General features: G+C 48.6%; 1 protein-coding gene across 1 annotated transcript in view; it reads left to right on the top strand.

The window, feature by feature from the left end:
* The first annotated feature begins 15859 nt into the window (after nt 1–15859).
* The window catches only part of ACAN (aggrecan), a 62080-nt gene continuing 50125 nt past the window's right edge, over nt 15860–27814 (top strand). Inside the window, exon 1 of the mRNA XM_059915392.1 lies at nt 15860–15896. The gene's annotated coding sequence lies outside the window, so the exon portion shown is untranslated. The remainder of the gene's footprint in view (nt 15897–27814) is intronic.

Below are 27814 nucleotides of genomic sequence, written 5' to 3'. Positions count from 1 at the left end.
TGACCATAACATTTGAAGAATTATGTTGGTTTTTAACACAAAATTTAAGAAAATAAAAACGAAAGATTTCAAGTCTACAACTTTACACTTCACTAAATATCTACACTTTACACTAAATATCATTTGGTTCATATTTAGATATTTCTATAGTTAAAACTACTAGTATTTTCAATCTTCCGGTAATATTAAAGTATCACCTTTGTACATTACTTATCATGAACTTTTTAACTTTTTTTTTTTGGAAAAAAAGAAGCATTTTTTTAACAAGTAAGTGTTTTTCGGAATTTATGTGTGTACTACATATATTCAGTATATTTATTATATATAGTACATATATATTTATTAAATATAACCTATAACTAACTCTAGTATAAATATGTATATTTATTATAGATTATATATAATATATAGATCATAACTTTTTAATTAAAGTTGAATTATATATTTTTATTTATTATATATACATATACATATATAATAAATAAAAGACTGACAAAATCAAGTGTTGGTGAGAACGTGGAGTAACTGGAACTCTCGTACATTGTTCATGGGAATCCAAAATGGTACAACCACTTTGGGAAAGAACTTGATAGTTTCCTATTAAGTTAAACATATACTTATAGTATAACCCAAGAATTCCACCCCTTGATATTTGCCCAAGAGAAATAAAATACATGTACACACACATACACACACACACACACACACACACACACAAACTTGTTCATAACAGCTTTATTCATAATACTCTGAATCTAGAAACTATTCAAATATTCAACAGTAGGTAAAATGAATAAACAAATTGTGCAATATCCATACAGTGAAATACTACTAAAAATAAGAAAAATGAACTATGAACACAAATATCATGGAGGAATATTAAAATCAAGCTGAGCAAAAGAAATTAGACACAAAAAATTGCATACTACATGCATTAATTTCCTAGAGCTGCTGTGAAAAATTACCACAACCTTGGTGGCTTAAAACAACAGAAATTTATTCTCTCAGAGTTCTGGATGCCAGAAGACTGAAATCGAGATGTCAGCATGGCTGCACTCCCTTTGGAGGCTCTGGGAGAGATTCCATTCCTTGTCTCTTCCAGCTTCTGGTGGCTGCCAGTATTCCTTGGCTTATGGCCACATCACTCTAATCTTTGCCTCCGTCTTCACACTGATTTCCCCCTGTGTGTGTGTGGTGTTCAATCTCCCTCTACTTCTCTCTTATAAAAACATTTGTGATGGCACTTAGGACCCACCCAGATAATCCAGAAGTATTTCCTCATCTCAAAATCATTAACTTAATCCCATCTGCAGAGACACTTTTTCCCAATAGGGTAACATTTACAGGTTCCAAGGATTAGGACACATCTTTGGGACTACCATTCAACCTACCACATCACATGTTTCCATTTATATGAAATTCTGGAACGAATCTCTGGAAACAAATAGAAGTGGTCATCTGGAGCCAAGTGGGGTAGTTGATTGACTGCAAAGGGGCAAAAGAGAACTTTCTGGTGTGAAATAAATGCTCTATATCATGATGGAGATGATGGTTACATGACTGTGTAAATTTACCAAAACTCATCAAACTTTATTACAATGGGTACATTTTGTTATACATAAATTATGCTTCATTAACATTAATTTTTTTTTGATGTGGACCATTTTTAAAGTTTTCATTGAATTTGTTACAATATTGTTTCTGTTTTGTGTTTTGGTTTTTTGGCCACGAGCCATGTTGGATCTTAGCTCCCTGACCAGGGATCCAACCCGCACCCCCTGCACTGGAAGGCAAAGTCTTAACCACTAGACAGCCAGGGAAGTCCCAACAGTAATTTTAAAAGAAAGCAAAAAAGTGAAGATTTGGGGGGCCAACCTTGGAAAGTCAGATTTGGCAAGTCTGGGGTGAATTCTAAACAAACAGCCCAAGTACCTGGAAGGCAGGTGGTCCTGGAACGTCCCTGGAGAAGCAGCACTCTGGAAGATGGGGAAAGGACCCACCATGTCCTGCTACCTTCCCCTTGGCTTCTCAGATACCTGAGAGCCAGGTGCTGAGCTGGGAGTCCCCTGTGGTGGGGTCCTGTCCACAGGGAGATCAGGCTGTTGGGAGAGACAGCCGTAACTAACTCGAGCACAAGGCACCTATGACAAGAACTGACAGATACAGAATCATAGAAGAAGGTATATTTTGACCCTAGATTATGGTAGAACTCTCTAGATGGGGTAGCATTTGAGCTGGGCCCTGACAATGGGGCAGGGTTTTTACATGCAGAAATATCAATGCCAGTTTCCTCTTGCTCAGAACCCCTTAGTGTGTCCTGGGTCCTCTTGGGCCCTTCCCCATTCGAGTCAAGCTTACTCAGGGTGGCCTCTCCAGGCATTCTATTCTGCCTCCTGTCTTTTGCCCATGCTATGCCATGTGCCAGTCATGCCAATGCCTTCCCTAGATTCTTCACCAACAAAGCCCCAATGACAAGACATGACCTTCAATAAGGTCCCTGTTGTAGACAAGCTGTCTGGTTGTCCTTCTCTTGACTCCTCCACCCCAGGTTCCAATCCACAGCTCCAGCCAGGCGTTCATGTTCCCAGGGCTCTACTTCTTTGACTTGAATCATTGGTCCCTTCCTGCATCTGCTCTAGCTCTGGTTCCTCATGAAGCCTTTACCTGCCTCCAGGTGAGCCCTATCTTACATAGCGCAGGGGTGCTATGGATGGTTAGGCCTTCTCCTATGACCTGGCTCCTGATCCCCACCTCCACTCCCCATTCCTGGCTCTTCCTAGGCCACAGTATTTCAACTCCTAGATTCTCACGGATGGACCCAGGCCAAGGCCCCATGGCTTCCCTGGACCAAAAATGAAGCAATTTGAGGCTTCTCAGGCCTTAGTCCCAGCACAAACCCTTGGATTTTGTTCTGTGTGCCTTGCTTAAGGAGACAGCTTGGAATCTCGTAGCCTATATCCTCCCCTGGTCCCAATAAGCCAGGAAGCGTCTCCCTCCTCTGCTGAGTGAGGAAGGGCAGGCTTCCTGGAGCCAGGGCCAAGCTGCGACTAGGACAGCAGAGCCCTGTGGCTCCAGGTGTGCCTCCCTGCATCCTTGCTCTCACCGCACAAGATGCTCCATTCTTTTCTTATAATCATTCCTTGTTTGTATCATTTTTAGGTGTCATCAGAGCTCCTCACTGACCAGCTGAGCAGATAAGCCTGCAAGAGTGTCCCCAAATGGGAACAGCTGGCAAGACCACAACCAACTCCAGTGATGCCTCCACCTTTTGGAGAGCCAAGTGGCCTCCAAGATCTGGTCCCAGAAGACAAGGAAGAAAGCCATGGGGAAGGAAAGGGGCGTTCTGCAGAGCTAACAATCCTAGAGTGAAGAGGAGCCCTCACCCTGGCAAGCACACTGAACCCACCATCTTGTGTCAAAGACTTGAACACATCTTAAGTGGGGCCTCCAGGTCCCAAATGCCCAGGTAAGGAACACAAGGAGGAGGCTGCCTTCCTTTCTTTCCAGAAGAGTGGGTCTAGACCACAGGCAAATGGGCACTAAATGGGGTTCCACCAAATGTCCAAGACCCTTGTCAGAGTATGAAGGCTGTTCTGGCAACAAGGATCCAATAATGGGGCCATCCAGGCTGCACCCCCAGCCCCCCATGCACCGTATCACCCTTACCTACTCTGGGAGATATTCTGACCCCTAAAGAAGGGATCCCAGTGACCGAAATAGCCAGGTGGAACCCAAACCTTATTCGACCACTGAGATACTGACTAGAGACAGTAATCATGCCTTTCACAATATTCCAGCTTTTCATCCACCTGGCACATAGGATTACACTTCCTCTCCCACAGTAGCTGGATGGGGTCACATGACTAGTTCTAGCCAGTAAGTTGTAACCAGAAGTGACGTGTGCCAGTTCTGGGCTGGAGCATTTAACTACTGATACACAACATTCCAGGGCTCTCTTTCCCCCTCTGCCATGGAAACCTGTAATGTTCCAGATGGTGGCTGTTCCATCAGCCTGACCTGGAGGATGACGACCTGGTGCAAAGCTCCCAACTATCCACAGTGGACGTGGGCCAGAACTAAATCTTTGTTATTTCAACTCACTGAGATTTGGGGACTGTTGTTACTGAAGCATAACCCAGCCTATCCTGACTGAAACATGGGCCAAAGGCCAACCAGCACAGCACAAGGTCAATATCACTATTCCCAGTGACCCATGCTGCTTTGCTTCCCCATCATCCACTTTTAATTTGGGGTCCAAGTCAACACCTCAGTCCTAACACAATGAAAGAGTAAGGATGTCACAGAATCCTGCCCAGCTTGAAGACTCCAAATCTATAATCTTCTCTGAGTCAAAGATGCCAGCTCTTCCGGATTTGGTAGATTCTGGTTCAGTGTTAGAGTCAGGGTTAGGCAGCTACAGGTGGCAAACTTTAGGCTGCCAAGCAAATGGCAGAAGTTGAACCATGACATATGAACTGACGTCTGACATCAGACTCCGGAGCTCCAACACTTCTTGCCAGGTTTGACTCAAGAAAAACTAACTTTACATCTTCTGTGGTTTCATCTTGGAAAAGGAGAACTCCCATCTGTGGGTCCTGACTTGACGGCCCTGCTGGGTCATCATCTTCAGCTTCTCGTCCTAATGCATCCTAGCGGTACACCTCTTCTCCCATCAATTGTCTAACATGCTATCTCATGCGATTTGTAGCTTCTAGTCATTTTTGCTCCCCACCCTTGCCAGCTCAAGCCTCAGCCCATGGCCTTGGCCTGTCATCACCCTTCTCTCCTGTCATCACCCTTCTCTCCTGTCATTTAGACTTCTCCTAACCTCACCATGCCCAGGAAATTCTCCTGGCTGATAGAGGCTGGCTGATCGGTACAGAGGCCTTACCCTACACACCCTTAGAGATTATGTACCTTACACATCCTTACTGTCTTATATAGCTCTAATTTGACCCTTTCAACTAAGTGGACAGGGAGGGGGAAAGGATACATGAATGTTTATGAGCCCCTGCAATGAGCTAGTTGCTCTCCTTCACTCACTCCTCATTCAAGCAAGATGGTGAGAGGTTAAAGGCACAATCTCTGGGACCTAATTGTCTGGCATTGAGTCTCTGCTCTGCCGTTCACTAGCTATGATTTGCAGCAAGGGGCTTGACCTCTCCGGGCCTCAGTTTCTTTTTTTGTAAAACAAGAATAAGTTGTGAGGGCCATTAACAAACAGTAAGATTACTATGGTTACTAAATGAGTTACTACACATAAAATGCTTAGAACAGTGCCTAACACAGAGTGCTCAATGCATGTGAGTTATTATGATTCACTTCTAGATTCTCTAAATGTGCCAGACACAGCAGATACAAAGGAGAGCAAACTAGACCTACTCATTCATTCAACAAATATCGATTGGGAGGTTGCAACGCCCCACACTGAGATGGGAGCTGACAATATGTGTCCCTACCCTCCTGAAGCTCAGAGTCTGGTAAGAGAGGGCGGTGGACACTACACAAGTAAACAGCTCAAAATACACACCAGCAAGGCATGGTCTAGACCGGGAAGGGAAGGAATGAGATGTCGTAATAGAAACTGGGGGAGGCAGAGAAGTTGGGTGGTCAGGCAAGGCCTCTCTGATATTTAAAGTACAACCTGAGGGACTTCCCTGGTGGCGCAGTGGTTAAGAACCCGCTTACCAATGCAGGGGACATGGGTTCAAGCCCTGGTCTGGGAAGATCCCTCATGCCGCAGAGCAACTAAGCCTGTGTGCCACAACTACTGAGCCCACGCGCCACAACTACTGAAGCCCACGTGCCTAGAGCCTGTGCTTGGCAATAAAAGAAGCCATCGCAATGAGAAGCCCGCACTCAGCGACGACGAGTAGCCCCTGCTCACCGCAGCTAGAGAAAGTCCGCGTGCAGCAATGAAGACCCAACGTAGCCAAAAATAAATCAATCTATAAAAAAAAATAATAAAGTACAACCTGAAGATGAAATGGAGCCAAAACACAGAGGGGAAGAGTAAGGTGACTCGTGGGGCGATGAGGTGAGAGAGGCAGGGCCAGGTCGCTCAAGCTCTGTTGGCCGTGGTGTCCTGAATGCAACCAGAAGCCACTGGATGGTTGTAAGCAGAGAAGCAGCAGGATCCCATCTGCATCTTTCTATGGGAATATTGCAATTCCTCTTTTACTGAGGAGGAAACTGAGGTCCAAGGTCACATCGTTGGTAAACAGTACAGCTGGACCTAGAACAGGTCTCATAAGGCCAAGCTCAGGGAACTTGCCAGTTAGCCCTGCACTGCTCACTCACCCCTGTCCCATACAGCGGAACCAAGTGTACAAGGTAAGAGCTTGTTACCTCTAAAAGCCCTTCACCTGCTCGTGGGGTCATGGTGCCTGCCTTGGGGGCCTGGTGACAGTTTTCACACCAGTGGCTTCTGCAAACGAGCTGCTTCCCCGCACTTCTTGCCACCACTTTTTCCATCCCCCACAGTCACCAGAGTTGACACCCAAGCCAATAACCACAGGTAAAGGTGTTTCTCCCTGGGACACAGAGTTAAACACACAACCACAGAGATGCGTCTTGGGCCCGGAATGGAAGGGGCCAAGGTGCCAGGGATGACAAATCCCCCAAGAATCCAGCTCCAAGCTCCCCCAAGAGAAACCCCTTCCCAAAATAGGCAGAGGGGTCAGGAACACTCGTGCAAACAGCTGATCCACAAAACCCCAGTGTGCCCACGGCTTTCCCCACCTCAGCCCTTTCTATTTTTATCAGGAGGGCGAGAGGGGGTGGCCAGGTGGGGCTACACGGCTGTTTATGTCTGAAATTTGAAAAGATGCACAGTGTACTTGGGAGAAGGCGTTTGCAGTTAAAGGAATTTCAGAGGAGAATTTCAAACCCAGCGGGGTGAATAGGGGCCTTGTGCTCTGGCTTCTGACTCTGGAAAAGCCACGTTTCCATCTAAGGCATGCAGAGGGGCCAGTGATGGGGAGAAAATTTACGGGTGTGAGATTTGGACAGGCAGTGGGACCCAGCTCACCTGGGCACAGGCAACAACTGATTTGCAGACTGAGGGTACTTGGGGAGGAAGCCCTCTGCCCCTCCAGTGTAATTTCTATTTATTTATCCCCCAGATAATTCATAGACTTTCCTTGCCCTCTTAGTCTCCCCTGATTCACTCCACTCAGTGCTAACCATTCTCTCCTCTGCATCTGTCATTTATCACCTCTCAATCAGGGAGTTTTATTGAGTATTAATTTTCTCATATATACATATTTGCTTATTAGGCTTTAAGTCACTCTCATTTGTCAATTTTCTGTTTTTGAATTAAATTGTAAGTGTCCCTTTGGTAGCTGTATGGCTGCTATTCCTTTGACACACACACACATACACACACGCATACACACACACACACACACACACACACAACTTAGGACCTGGTCGACCATTTTACTCTGTAGGCACAATAGTGGGACTCAGTGGTCCTATTCCTTCAATTGTGGAAGATGGGAGGCAAGAAAGAACAACAATTAAACGACACCACCCCCTAAGCTGAATGAATTTTACCATGTCTCTTTTCTTCATCTCTCAAACTGGCTCTGACACAACTCTGTGGAGAACTTCTAGCCTGAACTATACATGCCCTTATTAAGCCAGGGATCCTCAAGAAGCCTGGGGTGACTTTTGCAGAACTGGACTTCTGACTTGATCTGGGACCTAAGGTGGACTTGATGCCATGGTTCCATGGTGAGATCTGGCCAGAGTATATAAGAAGGTCATAGCTGTTGATCTCATTTATTTGGGCCTAGGAGTAAGTGCCACGAAGCATCAGATTCATATTGTATTTGTGCTTATAGATGCAAAAATGCAATAGTCATTCAAAAAATGAATTTAAAAATTCATTAGCTACAAAGTCCTAATAGCCACAAGATGCAGCTGTCATGCAATCAAACCCTAGTTTTGTCTACGGCTGATGGAAGCTCACCGCTTGATACTTGTCCACATTTCTTTTTCTCTAGAACCCCCTTACATGCTTCGCTTTTCCTTGGTGCGTCAGGGTCTCTGGCATTCCTTTCCTGTTTCTGCGCATCCTTGCATTTCTCTCCAACAGCCTCTCTTCCTCCCCCTTTTCTGCCCTTCTACTCTCTCCCTTAATTAGTTACAGTATGAAATTAAAGTATATTTTAGCATTTGTTGACTGGAATTTAATGTTCTCTGATCTTATATTGAAAGCAGACGTGTGGAATCTCAGACCGAGCATTTATTTCCCCAAGCCCCAGCCCCACATTCCTCTCCGCCTGCTGGCCACCTCCCTCTGGATGTCCCTCCACCTCGGAAAACCCAACTTGGCTACAATGGGGACTCCCTGTCTTTCCTCCCCAAGCCGGCTGCCCTTCCCGACTGCCCAGCTCTTGACAGGGACTCCCCATTCCCAGTCATTCAGCTTCAGAAGGTTGAGGCCATTCCTTTTTTTTTTTTTTCAAGTTCCCCATGGGGTCTTAACCACTGGACCACCAGGGAAGTCCCGAGGCCATTCTTCATTCTCGCTTCTCTCTCTCTCCCTCAAGATCCAGTGTCTCTGATTCTTCCTTTCAGAGGTCCTTTCCTGTCCATTCTCACTGCCATCACCATAGTATTTATCCAACCACCCATAGATGAATTTTGCTTATCCTTCAGTGTTTTGACATGTACTGTAACTTTTCAAATTAATCATAATTTGATATTCCATAAAAATCTAGATATTTGGCTTCTCAAGGAAAACAACAATAATAACTACGATTACTACTACTACTACTACTACATGACCCAGCAACATTGAGCCTGAACTCCTGAATGGCGACATTTAGTTGGAGCTGGCTAGTGGCTGTCCCTTTGGGTGGGCCACACCCTCTCCAGTTTGCCTCTGGTTTGAGTGAAAGAAGCCAGACAAAAAAGAGTGCTCATGTGAAGATCACATTTCTGTCAAGTAAAAAATAGACAAAACTGGTCTGTCAGTGAGGTTAGAACAGTGATCTTCCTGGGGCGGGGACCGAGGGGGGAAGAGGGCAGGAGACGGCGTACTCACTAGAACACGCACAAGGGAACCTTCTAAAGAGCTGAAAATGTTCTACCTCCTGATTTGGTTGTGATTAGAATGGTGTTTGTCGATGTAAAAAAATTACGTAGAATAAATTGCATACTTAAGATGCACTTTATTCTACGTAAATTATATATCAAAAGAAAGAAAGGGAGGGGGGAAAATGGTACAATGCCTAGCCTAGTACCAAGCACATAGGTGCTCAATAAATGACTGATATTGACATATTCTTTAAGTATGAGAGCTCTGAAGCCAGGTGGCCTGGATTAGATGCCTGGTTCTACCATCTAGCGACTACATGAACTTGAGCAGCTTACTAAACTTCCCTGTCCTCAGTTTCTTCATCAGTGAAATGGAGGCAACAAGACCTCACAGGATCATTGTGAGGTTTAACAAAGCACTTAGCACAGGGCCTGGCACATGGTAAGTACCTAGTAAATACTACTGTGAAATAAAGAAAATTCTGACACCTGCTACAACGTGGATGAACCTTAAAGACATTAGGCTAAATGAACAAGCTGTCAATAAAGGACTAATACTGTGTGATTACAGTTATACGAGGTACCTAGAGTAGTTAAACTCAGAGACAGAAAGTAGAGTGGTGGTTGCCAGGCGCTGGAGGGAGAGAGGGCATGGGGAGTTTACTATTTAATGGGTACAGAGTTTCAATTTGTGAAGATGAAAGAGTTCTGGAGATGGATGGTGGGGATGGATGCACAACAATGTGCATGTACTTAATACCACTGAACTAAACACTAAAAACTGTTAAAATGATGAATTTTATGTTACTTATATTTTACCACAATAATAAATATTAAATATTATAAATAACAAGTAAACAAACCAATAAATATTACCACGATGATGAAGCTGTGCTAGCCCATGAAGAAACTGAAATCCCATTTTTTTAAACTTGGGATTTTTGAGGCCAGTCAGAGAACCCTCCAGCATTTTTAATGCCTATTTTTATGACTCTTTCAAGATTAAAATGCTAACAAGTAAAAGTCCTAAGAATAAAAGACAATCTACTTAAATAAGATTTTTTCTCATATTCTGAGTTTTCTTATATATTCTGGGTTTTCTCCTCTTGAAGGAATACACGTTAAAAAACCAAATAGATCAAGAGAAACAACGAAAATGTCAAGATGACTATTCTCCAGCACCGTATATCAAATGAGTACCAAGTTTTGTGGGGAAAAGTCATGCCTGTGTCTTAGCAGATCGTTTTCAAACTATGGAGTTGCTGTCTGTCCCTCTTATATTTCATTTCTAGCAAGCATTTGTTTGTGGGGTACCATATTTGTTCATTTTATACGTATTTTGTATCTGTACTATAATATGTAAAAATCTAGGAAAAATTTTCCAGAATGACACACTGTTTATCAGTGAAAGAAAATGAAAACATCAAGCCCTGTGTGACAAGGGCTGGGCGGTCAGTCCTCAAAGACTCTGATGGCTGGAATAAAGGGAAGAGCAGAGAAAAGCCAGCTCAGGCCCGGGTGTGGGAGGTGCCCCATAGGATGCAGAGTGGGGAAGAGAAAAGATGGGGAGGCTTTCAGGAGCTTTGGGGCCTGAAGTTACCTAGCGAAGCATCCTTCTACACCTCTTCTTACCCCAGACCTGCTTGAAAAGTGTTTTTGTAATTGGTGACATGATGACGACTATGATGGTAGAAACCAACACAGTAACACCCCACTTGGCATCACTCCCTGCATGTTCTCGGTGATAAAACACAACTGAGGGACTTCCCTGGCAGTCCAGTGGTTAGGACTCCACGCTTCCACTGCAGGGGTCACGGGTTCGATCCCTGATCAGGAAACTTAAGATCCCGCATGCCGCGCAGCACGGCCAAAAAATTAAAACAAAACAAAACAAACAGACAAACAAAAAACACAAGTGAGTCACGAGTAAAATGCTTGCCCTGATTTCCTCTTTTATAAATGGCGGGGTTTATTGAAAATAGAATCTGCAATGAATTCGGGGGGAAAAAAATCAAACTGAATCTTCAAGAAATGAACGTTTCCTTAAACGTGCCCTTCAACTTCTATGTCTTAAATGACACAGCACTTTCCTGTTACTGTACATCATTATTCCACACAGTCCTGTGTGGAATTGTGTTTCATTAACATACTCCATGCTCTTTATTATTAGAACATTTCCCTCTGAGTTTGTCATTCGCACGGTGCTAAAGAAATAAAATGGCACTTTTCAAATGTTCCACTAGTTCTCAGAAGACTCCACTCCCCGGCCCAGTTCTGCAGTAAGAAGGCTTTTCTCTATCATGTTTCTATGGCCCTTTGCTTCCAGAAAGGATCACAGCGTTTTCTACACACATTACATATAGTATTAATCATTGCCAAACTCCTATGAGGTGAGTATTTTTAGCTTCTTTACAAACCCAGAAACCAGCATACAGAAGAGAATGCACTTATTCAGGGACATCAAACTGCAAAGAAGGGCAGCAGGGAAGAAAACTAACCACCTTGCACCTTGAGCCAGATCATTTGCTAGGTGCTGACATCTAGCTCATTCTAATTCTCACAACAATTCCATAAGGTGGCTCCATTTTTCAGATGAGAACACCAAGACCCAGAGAGGTTACAAAACTTGCCCAAGATCTCTGTGCCAGACATGGGATTCACATCCAATGCTCTTGAACAGACAGGGAACCTTCCCCTCCTCAACCCTGTTTTGTTGCTTGAGATACACAGGAAGCCCTTTTGTGGTGGCCAGCATGAAAACAGTTTGATGGTTTCAACTGTCCACAAGTTTCAATATCAACCAAAAGCATAAGCTCAAAGACTCACCAATCTTTGGTGGCGCCAGTAGGAGCAGAATGCCCAAATGGTGAGAGGGAAAGGTTGTCTTGGCTCTGCCCTGGTCAGTCCATGGCTGAGCTTGGGCATCCAATGCTGGGAATTACACATTTGAGGGGCATCCACAAACAGGAGTTTCCAGAGAGTGAGGAAGCCAGAAGGAAGCTCCTTTGGGAAATATTTGAAGGACCTGAGGGCATTCTGCTGTGAGGAGAGACATAGAGGGATGATATGAAAAGTCCCTTGGGCTAAATGAAGCCTGTCCTGCAGAAATTGAGACAGATGTGTTGTCCCAGAGAGCAGGCTAGACCACTTACTCATACAGGGGTATTGGAAAGATGCTTCAGAGGAATTCTGAAAACACCTTACACTTGGACTTAGTGAGGCATTTACATGGTATCACCATGTAAGGGACAATAACATGATGATACAGTTAGATGGACTGGGAGACTGGCCATCCTCTAACAGTCAGTTTAATGGAGAGTAGAAGCCAGCCTCCAAGATGCCTCTCGGCAATCCCCATGCCCTGGTATTCACACCCTTGTATGTCCCTTCCCACACTAATACAGGGCTGGCCCTATGTGACCAATAGACTACAGTGGACATGACCATGTGTGACTTCCAAAGCTAGGACATAAAAGCATTGTGGTTTCCCCTTGGGCTCTTGTATCACTCACTGTGGTGGAAGCAAGGTGTCATGCCATGAGGCAGCTCCACCAGCAGGCCCTGTATGGAGAAGATCTGAAGCCACCGGCCAATAGCAAACACCGACTCGCCAGCCATGTGAGTAAGCCACCTTCGACCTGGATCCTCAAGCCTCGGTCTAGCCTTCAGATGATGGGGCTGCAGCTGACATCTGACTGCAACCCCATGAGACAGCCCAAGCCAGAACTGCCTGGGTGAGCTTCTCCCAAATTGCTGACCCATAGAAACCAGGAGAGATAGTAAATGACTCTTAAGCCAGTAAGTTTTGGGGTGATGTGACACTCAGCCATAATTACCGGGATATGGAACCACGGCATCCTAGCAGGGCTGTCTCCAGTGCCCTGCCCTAGAACTCAGTCCCAGGCTGAGTGAAGACCCAGAAAAAGTTGTCCTCAACATTCCCTAAGAGCCCTTCCTAGTTCAGAGATTCTCTTGTTCTGTAATGAGTAAACCTGCTAAACAATGCCAGCACAGTGCTTCTCAAACATCAGCAGGTGTAGAAAACACCTGGGGGATCTTATTAAAATGCAGATTCTGAGTCTGGGGTGGGCCTGAGAGTCTGCATTTCCAACAAGCTCCCGGCTGACTGTGCTAGTCTGTAGACTACTCTTGAGCAGTGAGAGGTTAGAACTTGCCCATGACAGCAGACCAGGTCAGGCAGCCTGGAAAAGGCAGTGGGCAGCTACAAAGTATTTGAGCAGAGGAGAGATGACCAGGATCAGAAATACTACACAAGGAGTTCCCTTGTGTAGACTCCTGCATTGAATAGGGGAACGTCCATATGCCACCAAGGGCTTTCAGACACTCATGTCCTTTGATTCTCTCAACACAGTCTTTAAAGTATCCAAATGCTTTCCCATCATGCTGGGTTTTCTGCAGCCTGTAAAGGTAGGCAGTGTGGAGTCATGCCAACCTGTACTCATTCACTACCTGGGTGGACTCTTAGTCTCAGTTTCTTAGCGTGTCAAATGGGAATAAGAACCACCTGCCAGGCCGTGGTATCAAGCAGTGTCTGGCACACAATAGGTGCCTATTATATGCTTCTTAGTTTCATTACAAACTAGATGATCAATAAACATTCACTCCCTTCATTACAAAGGTTAATTACCTAATTAATATTTGTCCTTGAATTGAATTGTCCTTCACTAACCTCACGTGTCCTGGGATATATGTCAGATATGGCCCCATTTCACAGGTGAGGGTGCGGTTTGTTCTCACCAAGAGCATCTGATGAATGAATACTGACATGAGAATTCATGACCCTCCTGTTGGAATTTTAAAGATTGTTTTTTTCTAGAAGGGTCATTTCCCCTGGTCCTGACATTAGGGCCAGTAACTAATAAGATTTCATCCCATTTCTTTGAAAGTCACTGTTTCCGCCTAAGGGGCTCTGGTCACTGTCCTGTCAGCAGTGCCCAAAGTGCTCTGCAACTTAGAGACCTGACTCGGAGAAGCCAACAGACTCAGGTAGAACACTGGTGAAACCAGAACCACCAACCGATGGAACACCTTAACCCCAGCTCCCCGGACCAGCGGGTGGAGTGGGCACCACGCCCTCCCTAGGCTTCACTGTCCTGTGCAGGGAAGGGGTGGGGGGCAGCTCCAGAGAATGTGCTGGGCCAGGGCCAGTCCTGTCCCGCAGGAGAGATGGCCGGTAAAATACCCACACAGTTCCAGAGGACTCACGCTGGGGAAAGTGAGGCACTCTGGCTCCTTTTAACCAAGGAAAAGCTGGGTCTGTTATCTCTGTAATGGGCAGCCCGCAAAGATCCCACTTCTTGTCCTTCTCCATTCAGTCCCTGCCCAATGAGGGGTCTAGCGGCTTCTACCACACTGACCAAGGCCACTAAATCTTAGTGTCAATCACCAGCAGCTTCCTCCATAAGGACCCTGAAGGCCACCAGCCAGCCTGGGTCCCCCAAAGTGCTGAGGCTGAACCAGAAGCTTGTGTAGCAGCAGAGAGTATGACCTTGGGTTTGAATTCAAACCCCACCTTGAGTGGTAACTACATTACCCTCTGAGCCTCAGTTTTCACATCTTTTTTTTTTTTTGGCAAGGGGAGATTAGTTGTAATATTTACGTATATTTACCTCATTGGGCTCTTTGAGAAAATTAAATGAGACATTAATGTGTATTAAGCAACCAGCTCAGAAGGTCTTCAAAACCTGTTCTTTTATTCTTTTGCGTGGAAACAAAATTAAGGAGGGTGGTCTCTGCAGCTACTGGAGAATTCCTGCTTCATTTGAGATGTCCTTGGTCTCTCCTAGATTTCGAAAACCCTCAGCCTTTGGTCTTGAGGCTCCCAGCCCCCAGCACGCCTCCCCGCTGTCCTCTAACTTCCTCCCCACCGCCACCCCCAGCCCCGCTCCGCACTCCCCTGCCATCTCGCCGCACCCCATCCCCGAAAACTTTCAGCCAGCTCTTCAGGAAGGTCCTTCCGAACTGTGGCCTGGGAGCAGGGGGCCGCGCCCCTCCCGATCGCATCCTGAGGGGCGTCAGCTGCAGACCCCCGCGCAGGCGCCGGGGAGCCCTGTCCGGCCGCGGCGGCTGCGGAGCCGGGCCCGCAGGGGCTGCCAGTGCGGGTACAGCCCTCCCGGGCCCCTCCGACTGCGGAGCGGCCGACCGCATTGCAGACGCGGGCCCTCCAGCCCTTCCCGCGCCGCCGTCCTCCCGCGGGCGCCGGGGCTCCCGGGGCCGCGCCGCGGCGGGGAGCGCTCCTCTCGCGCCCTGCGCGCCCGGCGGCTTCCCTAGCCGCGCGCCGGTCCGGGGCTGGGGACCAGCGCGCTCCAGACGCCTCTGCCTTCCCCTCCCCTTGTCGGCCGCCCCTCGGGTGCCCCGGGGGTGGGGTTTCCCTTCGCGCTCGCCCCCTCCCGCCCCCCTCCTGGGCCTTCCCCTCCCCCGCCCGCCCCTATGTATGTGTCACCGCGCGCCGTGCCCGCCCGCCCACCTACCTTCCCGCTGCTCCAGAGGGGCCTCGCAGAGCCGAGGACGCGCGCGGCGCTGCTCAAGTCTCTCTCTCAGCACCCTCGCCGGCCGGCATCTGACACGGGTGCCAGGGGGCTCCGGGCGCCTTTCAGTGTCCCTTCCCTAGGCCGGCCGGGACTCCGCAACCCAGACGCTGCCGCTGCGGCCACCGCCCGAGGGGACCTGCGGACAGGACGCCGGCAGGAGGAGGGGTGCGCAGCGCCCTCCCAGAGCGTCTCCCCCTCTGCGCGGCGAGACCCGGGCCTCCTGGCCCCAGGAGACCCCGCTGCCTCGCCAAGTGTACGGGACTGAAGTTCTTGGAGAAGGGAGCCCAACTCTTCAAGGTAACCGTCTCCTGCCCTCCAGAGAGAGGCTCTCCCAGGGCGCCCGGCGAGCCGGGAGCGGTGCTGTGGCTGCCCCCTCTGTGCTGGAGGCTGCGCTGCCTCCGTCTCCCCCCACCCCCCGGGGAGGTGTGCGCTGGGGGCCCCCGACGTCCCCCGGCTGCGTCCGCCGTGGACTTGAGCAAACTTTCTGGCTGTTGCAGACTCAGAGTGAATGGGGCGAAGGGACACGTGAGGAGGGGCTCTTGCCTCCTGGTCCCCAGAATTAAGGGACCCACTTTTCAAGCCCCAGGGTCTGGGAGGAGCCATAGTGGACAGAGTAGCAGCTCCGGGGTCAGGAAACTGTGGGTCCAAATCCCGCTGTGCTATTTTTGAGCTGGGGGAGTTGCTTCATCTTCCTGAGCCTTGGCCTGCCCTCTGTCAGTGGGGAAGGAGGAGGCCTCTTCAGCAGCAGAGTGTCTGAGGAATAAACGAAATGACGCGGCAGTGTGTCAGATACCCAGCAGGTGCCTAAGTAGAGGCTGAGAGAACCCTTTGGTCCCACTTCCATGGCCACTGGGCACCCGGAGGGGTGGGGGAAAGCCAGGAGGAATTAATTGGCAGAGCTTGGGGCAGGGCTCCTGAGCTGCCAGCAAGGGAGACAAGAGCAGCGCTCTGAACATGCCACCAAGAAGGGGCATTTCTCAAGGAACAGGAGGGGAGGGGAGGACACATGGCCATGGGTTGCCTTTCCATCTCTGGATCCCTCTGCCGAAGAAGCCAGTGATGGTGGAGCAGGAACCCTTTCTACCCCTGGGGTTGGGTAGGCAGTTGTCAATGCCAATGGAACCCACATTCTAGGCTACAGCAAACTGTAGGGGTGAGAGTCATCTCCTACTGGGGGACAGGATCCAACCCAAACTTTTTCATCATTCTCCTCCTTGCAGTCATAGCGGGGTTCTGATGGGGTTCTTCTAGGGTTTCACCACTAAGGAGCCCAGGTCTCTGCATGTTGATTGATGCGTAAATTCCAGTTCTGCGGGGGTGGCTGGCTACCAGGAGGGAAGGGAGGAAGATGCAAAGCTGAACTGGGTTAGTGTGGCATTTTGGTTCCTGGATGCTGCCGTGGGCGGGTAGCTGACAGTCTGAAACACATTCATCTCATCTCATGCTAAGTGAAAGTGAACCTAGAACGGTGTGATGATTCACTAAAGGTTGCACTGTGACTTGGGGGTAGGGGTAGGACTAGAATCTAGGTTTTCTGAGGCCATAGTTGATCACTAGTCCTGATTGAAGGGTCCGGAGGTCTGGGATCAAATCCTCCTCTCTCTTCCTTGCCTTTTGGGCTGCCAAGGAGAAGGGGCAAAGGGGCTTAGGAGGCTCTGTGAAGATCCATGTTGGCACGTTGGCCTGTCAGTCACTGAGCCAGGAAGAGACTACTCAGGAATGGACAAGCAATGGGGAAGAAAAGCCAAAGGCTTGTTAGGGGTGGGAGTGTGGGGCTGGGGAGACGCTTCTAACCTGAAAGAAAAAATTACAGAACAAAAGATCTCTCCAGTTTAAGAAGTTTTGGATGGAGGAATTATCAAAAGGAAGAAAGTCTCTCTCAGAGAAATGCTGGAATTCTTCAGGTTACGTCAAGTTGTGTTTAAATTAGATGTATTTCTGTGCAGTTGCTAGCTAAACGCCTGGTATATTCATTCATTCATTCTCTGACATCTACTAAGCACCGCTTAGGTGCCAGGCTCTGTGCTCAGTGCTGGCCCATAGCGGGTCCTCAATAAACGGAAGCTGTGATGTGACCCAAGCAAAGCTCTTAGCACAGTGTCTGCCACTGGACAGGTACTCAAAGCTGTTCGATATTATTATTAATACTGATTTTAATCTTAAGTAGAAGTTTTTCTTTCCTAGAATTTTCAGTGAAAATCATACTTAAGTTGGCATTATTCCTTTATTATCTGAAAGCCCTATGATCAACACAAGAGCAAAGAATCCAGAGGGGAAAACAGCATATATTCTTACTTCTTTGGAGGAAGTCTGTGCGCTTGAGGGGTGAGCTCCTGCGCTGTCTGGTGTGAGCCACACCTGTCCCCACGCCCTTCCTCACACCCAGGCACACATTTTGCCCCTGTCACCCTCTCACACACACACTCCTATCCCAGGCAGCCCGTACCCCCGCCTGCCAAGATGGGGCACTCTCCATCCTCACGGACCCAGAATGGCCTGTCAGACTCCCCAGTCGGAGAGGGAGTCCAAGAGAGAGCTCACCTGCTGAGCTGGTGGGGAAGAGCCATGTGGGTGGGCAGCCTGCCGGCCAAGGCAGACCCGGGTTCAAATCCCGGCTCGGCCAACTACTAGCTACATGACTTTGTCAAGGTTTCCTAGGCCCCTTTGTCAAGGTTTCTAGGCCCTTTTGGGGTCCCAGTTCTGTCTTAGTAAAAGACCGTGTGTCCAACTTTTGGTGTGGATTTTTTTAATGATCCCTTCTAGAACTTGGTCTCCCCAAGGTCCTTCTTGTTGGATACTAGGAAGACCTCAGCTGAGCCAGGGGAAGCCCGCAGGACCCGCAGGACCCTGTTCGGAGTGTCATTTTTAGTCCACTCCCACATGAACATCTAGAACAGGAGTGGTCCAACTGCCGGTTTTGAAACCAATTTCGTGGAGGTTTAATGAAATAGGAAAGAATAATCTCATAGTGCCTCCCATGTCGTAAAGGTAAGTATTGCTTCTGGAAACTTTTCTTTCTGATACATACTTATGCAGGTCTACATAAGTATATATATGTTGATAATATATATGTATACACACAAATAGACACAAATTTGTTATTTGTATAATGTATTTCTTACTGCGGGTTGTGATCAAAAGAATTTGAAAGACTCTGATCCTGATGATATTTCTGTCTCTGAGAAATTCCTGCCTCGTGGCTCCAGCTGGCGGGCGCTGGGGCATCCTTGCTACCCCTATAGGAACAAAACCCTTTAAGTATCATGGGAGTAGAGGCAGCAAGGGATGGAAGCTGGAGGTGGGAGTGAAGGGCAAGTTCAAGGAAGAGGGCATGCCTGCTTACAAGTGGAGCAGGAGAAGGGACAGGGCTAATGGACTGCCCTGGTAAAGGGGGTCTGTGGATGGGAACACATCTTGAAATGGGAGCTGGGAGCCGTCCTCTCCTGCTGTCACCAGGCTGCCTCTGGGCCATGCTTTGGGTCCTGATGGGAGCTTTACTACCACCCTCCTTCCTTAAGAAAGCCCTGTTCCAGGGGGCAAAGGTTGGGCTGTCTGTGTGGCATCTCCCCTGGGGCGGCTGCTCTCCTTCCCCTGAACTAACAGGACAACCCCCTCCCTGGAAGGGGGTCTGGGCCCCTGGGCACGGTGGGAGCTGGAGTGGAGACTGCAGAGGATGGGCTGCTGGGGGTGGGCAAGGGTAAGGGTAGAGGGAGGGAGCGGGATTGAGGCAAAGGGAGGACCAGAGAGATGAAAATTTGTAGGGAAAATGGTAAAACGGTTCCTTTTTTCAAAAGTTGAATCCAGGGCAAGAACGGAAACGTAGAGTTTACTTTTAAAAACTCAGAGCCTTCTTGTAAGCGGCCGAGTATGTGTGTGTGTATGAGTGTGTGTATGTGTGTGCTGGGAGGGCGGCCCTGTGGGCTGGCCTGGGCGTGTAAGAGGCGACTTTTCTCCCTCTCAATGGCCTTACAGTGTATCCTAAAGAAGCTTTTTGTTAAACTCATGAATAGGTGGATTTGGGGTGTGTGATGCTGGGCACCGTGATTTGGATATTTGGTTACCTTTGAGGTTACATGTTTTTCCTTTTAAGACACACACCCAAAAAAGGAGCCACCTCTGCTGCATACGGTCTTGGGGCAGGAGGGAGGGGGGGGCACTTCCCGTCTCTCTGTAATTGATTTGACTTGAGGAGCAAGAGGAGGAAGGAGAAACTCAAGACTGGGCAGATCTCAATGTCCAGCCGGGGAGACGGCCCCTCTCCTCAACCCCTGGACTCTGGGCCTCTGAGGTGGAACATGGCAGTTCCCAGACCACAGATGTCCAGGGCTTCAGGGCCAGTGAGGACCCTTATTTAAGAGATGGCAAAGGGGACCAAGGCCTAGAGAGGAAAAGGTATTGTGCTCCAGGCCAGCCCAGTGCAGGTCAGTGAGGATCTGGAAGGGAAACTAGGCCTTCAGGCCCTCATCCTGAAACATACCATGTCCGTGGAAACTACTTGTTCATTCATTCATTCATTCATTCATTCTTCTTTCAGCAGCACTTGTCACATGCCAGGCATGGCACTAGGTGTGGGTAACACAGCAGTGAATAAAACAATTCACTCTTCCTGCCCTCCAGCCACTCATGGTCTAATGGGGAAGACAGGTTATAATCAACTTGACCCTGACCCTTCATTTCTATAAAGCAGTGGTTCTCAACTGGGGAGCTATTTTGCCCCCCAGGGAACATTTGGTCGTGCCTGTAGACAATTTTTGTTGTCACCGTGGGACAACAGAGGGGCGATACTACTGGCATCTAGTGGGTAGAGACCAGGGATGCTGCTAAACATTTACAATGCACAGGACAGTGCCTTCTCCTCAACAAGAAAGAATTATACAGCCCAAAATGCCCCTAGTGCCAAGATTAAGAAACTCTGCTCCAGATCTTCATTTAGTCATTGGGTCAGGCCATGCCCAACTGTGTGTAACAGCAGGAAGGTAAGCTGCAGGTAGGAGGGCAAGAAGGGAGAGTTTGGCAGTCAATAAAGAGGAGACAACAAATGAAGAAAGAGCCAGGGGCACAGAGGTAAAGTAGAGAGAACTTGGACTTTGGTGGCCCAGATACAGGTTGAAATCCGAACTATGAGCACTTAGACAAGTCATCTTCTCTGAGCCTCAGTTTCTGCACCTGTGAAATTGGGCTTGTGGGACAGTTGAGAGAATTCAAGATAAAGCAAATAAAGGACTTGACACAAAGTAGACCTACAATAAAATAGCAGCTGTTAGGATTATCTGAGGTTTTTAAAGGGCCCACTATGGAAAGTTACAGTATCAGCAGGTACGGACATGTGATCATGAGGTCAAAGAAGGTTGCTGTTTGGGACACGGTTGCCACAATAATGCCTTCTGCTTCTGAGGGTGCAGGGTCAGCACCTCCTCACACACACAGCTCCCAGCAAGGGGTGAGAAGATGGGAGAAGGGTTAGCTTCATCAAGAAGCCCAATGTGTGCGTCCTCCAGTGTGTGCAGGGGGAAGAGCACTGACTTGGAGTCACATGAACTGGGCACTGACTGGCTGTGTGATGTGGGGAAATTGTTTCACCTCTCTGAGCCTCAGGTTCCTTATCTGTAAAATGGAGATACTAAGCCCTGCCCTCACAGATCGAGATCCAGTGAGAAATTACTGTCCAGGATGTTGCCTTCTGGGGGTGCCTGTGAAGCCCAAGCAGGACTCTCTTGTATCTGGTGTGCACTGTGCCCAAGCCAGTGCTGGGCACAGACAGTCTGAATGAATGAATGAACAAACCAGTGGACCACTGCACTCTAAATTCCTTTCAATTCTTGACAAGGAAAGTGCCAGCAACACCCAAACAGGCATCCTCCACTTTGCCACTCTATCCCAAGAAAGCCAGAAGCCAGGACCTCAGGTTCCCAGTGCCTGCTAGGGTCAGGTTACCGCACCAGGCAGCAGCGCCCTCTAGAGGGAACTGCAGATACAGCCATTGAGCTGTGACAGTCCCAAGAGCGGGATCCCCATGGGGGGAGGGAGGTAGGAATGGGACATCAGAACTGAGGAAGCTGCTGAATAGAGGACCAAATCAGGATCGGGGACCTGGAGACTTATCTCAGTGCAGGCACGTCATTGAATACCTCCATTTTCCTTTCTTTAAAATGGAACCATTACTCAACCACATGGAGTTGAAATCACAACAAATTAAGGCCTAACTGAAAGCCACTAGCCAAATGGGTGGACTTGGGAAATCAGCAAACTTCCCTGAACCTTCTCAGAATCATGAAGCATTAGAGCACAGGGGGACTAAGGAGACGTTTAAGTCACCTGGCTCCTTCATCATGCAGGTGAAGAGACTGAGTCCCAGAGAGGGGAGGGCCCTGGACGGGGAGGGCACAGGCTGCTGTTGGCAGAGCCACGGCTTTAACCAGGCTGCTGAGGCTCCTCCCTCCACAGCATATGTCACATCCAAACCAGTAATAGGAGGTGCTAGGTCACAGAAACACTGTGCCATCCCATCCAACTGTGGAAGCATTTTGTCCTGGGACCACCCATTGCCCACCCTTGGGCCACCTTCTGACTCTGTCCTTCCAGGGTCCTTGCTGGCCCCAGGGTTGCTTTTGGGAAGAAAACCCTTTAGAAGAGAAATGTCCAAGGCAAGGAGGGAGCCCAGACTCCCATATCTCTCAGGAAACCTGGGCTTCCTTGTCCTGGCCACCACCCTGGGTCATATGTAGGGGTATTTTCCCCAACAAACCCTGGATCCCTGACCTTCCCCCTGCTACTTCCCTTCCCCATCAAGGGTGCTCCCTTCCTCCTCCCCTCACTTTGACCTGTTTATTCAGATGGTTCAGGGGAATACCTGGATTTTAGGATGACTCAGGGATGTAGCAGATGTTTGCCAGTTTTACGAGGCGCTGAAAAAGGGGCCTGGAAGGCTGTCACCAGAGGTAACCTCTGTCCCTAGAATCAGAAACATTCAAGGAGCTTTTGAGAAACAAGGGTTCCCAGGCCTCATGTGCCCCCAGAGATTGTTGGTAGTGGGGGGCAGGTTAGTAATCTGTGTTTTTCAAGATCTCCCCAGGTGATTCTAATGCAGTCCTGATTCTGAACCCCTAGTTTAAAGGCCAAAAGAGTTCCTCTTGTTGCATTTGGTTCTAAGCCCCTCCCTCTAGCCCTGCCTCTCAAGGTGACTTGTCCTCCCTTCCCTGCAGACAGAACTACAGCCTCTCGCCTCACCTTTGTCCTTTACGGGAGTGAGAAAGTGGAAGCCTGCCTCCCCTCTCCTGCCTGAGACAGGGGCCCTTCTTCCATAACACAATTGTCCTTGACCCTGGATTAAAGTACATTTGTCCCAAGAGGCAGAAAAAGCTAGGCAGGTGTTCCCCAAAGTAGAACATTCCTTCCAGGGATGTCAATAGCATTGCATGTAAAAAGGATCTCATCCCTAAGGGTTAAACAGAATAAAAAGTGCCCCTTTCTTGCAGGACTTCTCAATATGCTAAGGGGCATTGGAAATCTCCGTCAAGTTCCTCACATTGAATGTGACCAGAGAACTCTTCTTCCCTAGGGCAGAGTGAGGGACTCAGTCTAGAGATGCTGATCTAGGCAGTCAGCCAGGTCTGATGTTGCAGCAGGAATGAGGCTGCTGCACCAGGGCCCCAGGGCCAACCCGGGACAAGGGAGACCCCACCAAGTAGAGCTTAAAACCCTAAACTTCAAACGCAGTCACTGACCCGACAAGCCCTCTCCACCCCCAGGGTGAGGCTGGACCCAACCTCTCCTTTCCCACCTCCTACCTGCTACCTTCCATTTAAAGGTTGGTCATGTTGGAAGCTCATTTTAGTTCCTTATTTTCCTGGATTTAAAAGAAGAATGAGGAGAGAGGTAGAACATTCAGTGTGGTTTTCCGGAGGGTGGGGCCCTGGCTCCTTGGCTGAGTCCTGCCTCGGAACACTTTCTCTCTCCAGACCTGACTGCCCTGCCGGCTCCACACACCCCCCTCCTACCCCATTGGCTGCAGGCCCAACCCTGTGTGCGCTACTGGCTGTCCGACTCCAGGGGGCACCAGTCTCCCAGAAGTCTCAGTGAGTAGCATCCCCAGGGGGGAATGGCAGCCCCAGAGCTGAGCAAAGAGGTGCCCTGCCTACCTACCTACCTGTCTCTGTCCCCTGTCCTCACCACTCCATCGGTGGGCATCACCCCCACCCAGGCCCACACAGCCCAGCCAGGGGGCTTCTTCAGCCCTTTCCTCAGCCCTTAATTCCCCTTAGGGCAGCCTCATTCTGGGATTCCTACTTGCTTCCTAAGCCCAGCCTGCAGTGGCTTCTGCTGTAACTTGCTTTGGTGATGTTTTAAGAGACAGGGTCCCCCTGGTGTGAGGGAACCTGATTGCTTAGATTGTCTTCAAACCCATCCCTGGGGGAGAGGACTGGTATGTAGCCGGGTTGGGGATTGGAGTGGCTTTGTTAGTCAAGGAAGCTCCTAGCACTGACTCAGAGCCCTGGCCTCCTACTGCCCCCTCGACCCACCTCGGCCTCCATCGCTCTTCTCTCAGGAGCTCCCTCTGCCCTCTCAGTGCCTGGGGGCACCGGGGCTTTACCCACGGGGGTCAGCAAAACTCTTATATACACCAGATAAGGCTCAGGCAACTTCGATGGCTGGAAACTGGCAACTAGTCCGGACTACTCCTCAGTCACTGCAAGTACCCTGTGGGATGACCTACCCTTAGATGCAGGTAGCAATCACGCCCGCCTCAGCCCTCTGGGGATTGCAGAGGCTCTTAGAAGGCCGTAGAGATGTGATCCTCTCACACTAAGAATAAAGCCCAATCCCCTTCTTTGGCCCAAGGCCTTCAGGAGCTGGTCTCCCCGCCGTCTCAGCATCCATGATTCACTCTCCCCTCACCCACCACCCTCCAGCCACTGGCCTCCCACTTCATTCCCACCTCAGGGCCTTTGCCCGCGTGGTCTCCCCTGCCTGGACGTCCTTCCCACATGACTTTGCGTGGCTGGTTCATTCTGGTCATTCAGGTCCAAATGTCACCTCCTCGGTGAAGCCTTTAAATTGGCCACCCAATTTCAAGAAGATGAACACCTCCACCCCAACACCCCAGCAATCCTTTGTTGCATTTTCTCTGTAACTTATCACTATCTAAAAGTTTCTGCTTGGTTGTTTTCCTTGGTGGTTGTCTGCCCCCTTCCCAGCCCCTCCAAGAACAAAAGCTGCATGGGACAGGAGCCCTGTCTGTCTTGATCGTCTTCTATCTCCAACACCTAGAAAATGCTTAGCATGCAGTAGGTGCTCCGTCAAAGTCTGCTGAGTGACTTCAATCCAGTGCTTTTCAAACCATGCTCCACAGGGAGTTGGCATGGGGGGCGGGTGTCTCTGACACCCCTCAGGGGCCACAGAAGTGAGTTGAGAGGGGCAGTGATTGTGAGGGTCTGTGTCAGGTTCTATGAGAACAACTCTGATTTTATGTCTTTTGAAAGCCATTGTGTGGTGCATCTTTCTCTTGTCATAGATATGAAAGCTGGGACCTAGAAAAGAGTATGTCCTGGCTACAGGTGTGGCTGTTAGAGCTGGAACTAGGGCCCAGTCTCCCAGCTCCCAGTGCTCTATCTCCTGAACATGGCGGCTGTCTAAGAACAGTCCCCACTGGCCCAGACACCTCAGTAGCCCCATCCCACCCCGGCCAGGGCCCAGGGACTCTGTATAGACACCAGGGCCAGCTGATGTTCTGCCATCAGCGGGACCCAGCTGAGGAGAGGAATGGCCACTCCCCTTCCAAGCTTTCCTTAGTAGTTCATGATGACTCGAATGTCTTGGAGAGCAGCTGCTTCTAGAAATAAATTTACATTTTTAGGTTCTACCACCTTTGGAGCTTCAAATTCTATCATTGGGCCACCCAACATGGGCCATGGGCTGTCTTTCATCTCATTTCCTCTACATCTTTCAAGCTGCAGGGTCCCAGCACTACCCATGACATGGTAGGAGGTAGGCCAGGCACCGGGGAGAGGACAGAGAAAAAGACGAGGTTTCCTTGGCCTCAGAGCTCAGCGTCTTCATGATTCTGAAGACCTCAGTGGGCAGCTCTTCTGCGCCTTCACTGTCCACACTGAGCAACATTACCCCCGCCCAGCTCTGCACCTGTCCTCTCAGGCCACCCCCACTCTGGGCCTTCCTTGAACTCCAGCTCCACCTTGTCTTTCTTTTGTGGTGGAGAGTCCAGCGCATTGTCACCTACATTTTATTCCCAGTTCCCTTCCTGATGACATCTAGCACTTGGACTCACCAAGAAATCCATCAGGCCACTGTCTTCCAGGGGTGGAGTCAGGTCAAAGGGCTCCAGGCCCAGTTTGACCAATTCGCCAGTGGTGTGACCTTGCCATAGTTGATTAGTCTTGCATGTCTCAGTTTTCTTATCTGCAAATTGGGTATAATGACTCTCCCCTCATAAGTTTATTGGGAGGATAAAGCAAGATAACATAGCTAAACCAAGGTACATAGCACAGAGCAAGTGCTCTCAAAACACTCTCGAAGCTGTTCATCATGAATATCCCCGGGCCCATTCCTGGTGTCTCAGAACCTGACGTTTTGTAGCAGTGGGCTGGATGATCATGTGACTGCCTCCTCTTGCCCAAACTGAAGTTCCTCAGCTGCTTTCCTGCCCACTTATGCTCTTAAGGTAGTCATACAAGCTTGGAGCAAGCAGGGACCTGAGGGATGCAACAAGAGCCTTATGTTCCCTGCCACCTTGAAGCTAGCACAAGTCTCCCGACACACCTGGAAACTGAAGCAAGCCTACTGTACCATTGTAATGACCTCATCTTAACTTGATTATATCTGCAAAGATTCTATTTCCAGATAAGGTCACATTCACAGACACTGGGGGTTAGAGCTTCAACATCTCTTTTGGGGTGGGGGGAGAGACAAAATTCAGCCTATAGCATCCTTTATTGACTTGCTGTTATATTTTAGATCTATGCTTCATTTGTAAGATATAAAGGAAGTTCTATCAGGGAAGGCAGATTAAATAAGTGATATATCTTCCAATAGGTCAGTGCGTGTAAGCTAACCAGAGACTGGGCAAGTTGAGTACAAAGGATATAAATGCCCTCCCATAACCTGAACCAAACTCCCCATGTACACACACTTCATGCTGAGTCAGCAGGAAGCTCTATGAAGTAGGTCTAATTATCCCTATTTTATAGATAGTGAAACTGAGGCAAAGTTGGTAAGTGGTAGGGTCAGGACTTGCACTCATGACTATCTGATTATAAAGTTCATGTTTTCCTGGCTATTCCGTGCACTATGCCCCGAGAGAAGATGAATTTCCCAGACCAGACCCTGACATCTAGCATAAGAAAGAGAAGCACCGGGGCTTGTTACCCAGTCTGGGGCCTGTCCTTCAGGGGGTGTGTGTAAAGCCCTGTTTATTCCTGCACACCATGCCCTTGAACTTCATGGGAATTCCTTGGCTCAGAGTCAGGGCCACCTTCAGGAGAGGGAGCCATGAGCTGGAAAGACCTTGGGCCCAGAGTCTGTTGAACACTCACTGTGACAGAAGAAAATTCTGTTTCCCAGCAGGTTTCCAAGACTTCTAACACATAGAGAACTGTCTCCCTCCTCCCTTCTTCCCTGAGACACTCCTCCCCACACCAACCCTAATTGGCTGTCACCTTGGTCACTGGGGAGTCCGTTGGCTTTGACCCACAAACTCCAGTTCTCCTAACGGCCTGGCAGGACTGGAGCTTATTTTCTAGTGTGATTGTCTTGAATGTAGATTTTTTTAAAGGATATAAAATTTCATTTTATCTTTAGAAACATTTTTCCTTTAAAAAATAATAAAGAACAGCATAGAAAGTTTAGGAAATAAAAATGCTCAAAATGGAAAAAATTAAAATCTACTATAAACTCTCCTCCCAACAATGACCAGAGTTAAATTTCTATATATTTTTCTGGTCTTTTTTCTGTGAATAGGTATACGTAAGAACAGAATGGAATTGCATTCTACATATTATTTTGCAACTTGCTTTTTGAGCTTTATGATATAGGGTGAACATGTTTCCAAGTCAGTAAATAGTTTTCCATAATTGGACTATTCTACATGCCAGGCTCTCTATTGGACACAGTAGGGAATACAAAAGGAGAAATTAAAAGTTTTCCCTGACTTTCCGGAAAGCCCACAAGCTAGGTCGGAGAAAGTGATGTCTGCTCGTCATGTG

This window comes from Balaenoptera ricei, chromosome 2 (genome assembly GCF_028023285.1).
Source record: "Balaenoptera ricei isolate mBalRic1 chromosome 2, mBalRic1.hap2, whole genome shotgun sequence".
NCBI lineage: Eukaryota > Metazoa > Chordata > Mammalia > Artiodactyla > Balaenopteridae > Balaenoptera > Balaenoptera ricei.
The sequence above is the reverse complement of the archived record's forward strand: the minus strand, read 5'-3'. Positions and strand labels throughout refer to the sequence as shown.